Genomic DNA, 4,027 nt, shown 5'->3' with positions numbered 1-4,027 from the left:
TTTCTAAGTAGTTGCTTCCTTAATCTATAGAGTAAAGTTCCTTGGCATTTAATGGCATGGGCCATTAGCTAGCACTTGGATTTTATTTGCATTTCAAATCAACCTCAATATATTTATTTAGTTGATTTTTAATTCTATAACATACTGATTTTAAAGGAATATAAGTAGTTGGTTTTGGGCCAACAGAACTATAAACTCGGACCATGTATTCAACCCATATACTCTGACAATTTGCCTAAGTAGTTGGTTTTGATATGTGCTTTTTATGGCATCATTTGAATTTGCCTGACAGTGAAAAATGATGTTTATTGTTTTCAATCATTTGTTACAATATTTAAGACATGTGACTGAATTCTTGTATACTAATTGGTATATGATAAGACACTGATTCTTAACTACAAGTTTGATTTTGAAATTCATCTAAGCATTTGTAACAAATGATGTGTAATATTTTCTAATATTTGTTAGTATATTTAAGATGTGTGATTGAATTTTTGTATACTAATTGGCATGTGATAAGACACTAATTCTTTTGCTTTAATATACTTGTCTTAACTGTTCCCAATTGTCAAAAATATGACTAGTTAATCCAATAACAAAGAAAAGAAATACTTTCTAGCATGATATTAGCATATGATAGGACAATTATTTATTTTTTATTTAATATTACTTGTGCTTCCTATTCCTAATTTTCTAAATTATGATATACAATAAACACTAGAAGATATCACTTCTAGTATGATTATTGAACTTTGATCTTTTGTCACTCACTTTCCACGAGGGCCTCATCTACTCCCCATATGGTCTTCTGGGTATCATAAGAGTTGGTTTGCAGTTAGAATAAAAAAAAATGTGATGCAAAGTGCATCCTCCTTAAGTTTCTCACTTTTTATTGCTTAATTGTTTGTTTGTATGTTTTCTTTTTGTTTAATTAATATTTGTTTGAGTTCTTTTCTTTTTGTATTCTACTTTATCTAAATGAATTATGATTTATTTGCTTTCATTTCCATGTAGTATTTGATTTGGTTGACGATGCAAAATATATTTGTTGCCCAAAAAATTACATCCTTCTGATTTTTATGCACGGAGAATCACATCTATCTTTAAGGAAAGAGTTGATGAGAATGGCTATTGTTGGAAGAATGTTTCTAAGGAAACAAAAGATTTCTACATGAATAAATTTCAGGTATTAATTAATTCTTATTTTACTTTGTCACATGCTTTTAAAAATGGCATTTTCTTAACAGAATGATGTTTCATCGATTTGGCTCCTAAATGTTATTGGTATATTTTTGGTAAACAGAATGATAATTTTGTCAAGGATGAAAGAGAAATGTTTCTAAGCATTCAAACTTACAACATATCATGTCACACCCTGGCCCACTGCCAAGGTACATGGCAATCACGATGACATCCTAATAAGGTGACATAAGCACCCACCTCATATAGGAATATCGTAAGGCAAAACATCCTGTAACATTTAACACAACTAAAAACATTTGCAACACTCACCTCACATAGAAATTTTAAAATGAGATAACATCAATATTTGTAGCAATTAGGGAAATGTTAAAAAAAACTGAGAACGACAAATAGCAAATCATTTATTACACATTAGTGGATCCGACTATCAAGTTTAACAATGAGAAAGTAACCCAACCTAAATCAACTTGAGGGAAAAGATAAGAGGAAAGTGTAGCCCAGCACAACGACCTAGCGCCACAACTCTAACAATCACCACCTGGAAAGAAAAAAAATAAGGTAGAGTATGAGTAACATAATTACTTAGTGAGTAGTTAACGGGGTTCCAAATGATTTTTTTTTTTAAAGAAATACAACATCATAAATTATTGCAACACAGACAAATAAATGTTAATAAAAGTTTCACAGACAAAACAAATCAATGTTCAATAAAGAAGTTCAGCATAAAAAGAGATGGCCAATAAATTGTTCCCAAACTCAACCACCATCGTAGTTAAGAATGGAACCATCAAGTTTAATTACATGTTTTAAAAAAAAATATATCAAGCTCACCTTGACGATATCAAGCCCACCTTAATGTTGGCCACTGAGTCCACTCATGTGGTGAAACACAGTGTTTCAAAATCAGTGGATGTTTCCACCCACTCCCAATTTAGGTTTTCTCCGCGCCTCCTGAATGGGTATCATACCTCAGCCAGTCTACCATGCCGCCTCTCGCTAGGTCGGACAGTGGAGACCACTACTGTAGTAGCAGAGCCATAGGCTCACAGTCACCTATATACATAAATACTATATCCATATATACACACAATTGAAAAGAACAATTACATGACATTTTACTCTCCAGCAAGTCACCAAAAACAATCATCTCTGATTTCTTTACACATTATCAAACCATATTCACAAGCCAAATAGAAATCACGTTATAAATAGATACTATAAAATCAATATTAAAACATCTTGCCTATTAGCAACAACACGATAAAAGAAAACTTAGTTTATAAACAAAGTTCAGTGAAGACAAGGATAAAACCATTTTAAAACACTATCAGAGAAGGTATCCACTCACAATGCTTAGACCCGTGGGTCTAAGATCCCAAGCGTGACTACTCCTCCACAAGCTCTTTGCCTTTGACAGAGGTTTCACTGCCTATAAGATTTTAAATAAAAATAAAATAAAATAAAATAAAATAAAATAAAATAAAATAAAACTTAACTGAGGATGTATATACGCATAAAATGAATAGACATCAATCTTACAAGTAATGGATGAAGAATTACATTAACTATTGGAGCTTAATTGGATTTAGATCGGTTCAAGATGATAACCAAAACCCCATTTTTCTATCTCTAGTTAACACTTCTCTAAACAAAGATCAATTAAGTGTAATTATCAAAATTATTTATTTTGGCATAAAGAGTGAGTAAAATTAAATATGTCTAAATTTTGGCTTTAAAAAAATTCAAATATAAAATTAAAATGATTATATTCTGATTTTAAAGTGCATAACAAATTGATGATTTGATCAATGAAGATTAAATTAATTAAACCTCTAATACAATTACCTAATCATATAGAAAATCAGCTAAAAGACTTTGAATTTATAAAGCATATGAATCCAAGCCTCTCTCTCTATATATATATATATATATCCAGAAACAAGAATTTAAAAAACAATGCACTGTTTACAATGAAGAAAAAATTCCAACCATAAAATCATGCTTAGGCCCACTACAACATGATTAACCAAATTAAACACCATTTATCTACAAACTCTAGCAAACTAAAAGAAACTCAAGCATGAATTCTTACCCTTTTAAAGGAGGAAGGAGACAAGGAATAGGATCGGCCGCCAATGGAGAAAAAGGTTTCGGCTGACGGAAGAACTAGCTAGGGTTTTTCTTTTAACATTTGATTAAATAGTCACACAAGGCCAAAGAATTACAAAAACACCCCTATAAAGTCTAGAAATTGAATTATAGTGATACAGGAAAGGTTTAAGACCAAAGGCTTACAAAAAAAAATTGAGATTTAATTATAAATCCATGTTTTTAACTATTATCTAAATTAGTAAAATTACTATTTTGCCCATAGATAAATTCAACAATTTAACAAATTACCTCTTAGGTTAAATCCAACCTGAACACCAGGTATTACATATCATTATTTCTATCATTAGTTGGGTATACAAAATGAAGCTACATGGTTGAGTATGTTCCTTAGGAGAACACAGAATTGGAAGTTAGGATAAGGCTTAATTTGTTTAAGTAATTGGTTATGGATTCTATTCCAAATTTTGTAGTGTACTACCTACATTTAAACAAGTTCTGCAGGCAATAAATCAGTCCTGAATCTAGTTGGTACTCATTGAGCTATATCCCTAACAATAGCCAGTACACAAATATATATTGATTTATTTCTATGCGGCTAAACTTGAATTGAAAAGACAATCTAAGGTTCCCAACACTATCAAAATACAAACATATGAAACAAGATAGAGACAGCCACCACACAGGTAGGGGTGTAAATGAGCCAAGCTACTCG

At 31.1% G+C, this 4,027-nt stretch overlaps 1 long non-coding RNA gene across 2 annotated transcripts; it reads right to left on the bottom strand.

Moving 5' to 3' along the window:
• Positions 1 to 1,561: 1,561 nt before the first annotated feature.
• On the bottom strand, positions 1,562 to 3,363 carry LOC120272661. 2 transcript variants are annotated; one of them, XR_005540224.1, is made up of 4 exons: positions 3,296 to 3,363; positions 2,552 to 2,632; positions 2,035 to 2,271; positions 1,562 to 1,741 (listed from the first exon to the last, which is right to left on the bottom strand). It is a non-coding gene; the product is annotated as an uncharacterized LOC120272661 (long non-coding RNA). The 2 variants fall into 2 exon arrangements; XR_005540225.1 differs by having other exon boundaries at positions 2,035 to 2,256.
• Between the last annotated feature and the right edge of the window lie 664 nt (positions 3,364 to 4,027).

This window comes from Dioscorea cayenensis, chromosome 11 (genome assembly GCF_009730915.1).
Source record: "Dioscorea cayenensis subsp. rotundata cultivar TDr96_F1 chromosome 11, TDr96_F1_v2_PseudoChromosome.rev07_lg8_w22 25.fasta, whole genome shotgun sequence".
Taxonomy (NCBI): Eukaryota; Viridiplantae; Streptophyta; class Magnoliopsida; order Dioscoreales; family Dioscoreaceae; genus Dioscorea; species Dioscorea cayenensis.
The sequence above is the reverse complement of the archived record's forward strand: the minus strand, read 5'-3'. Positions and strand labels throughout refer to the sequence as shown.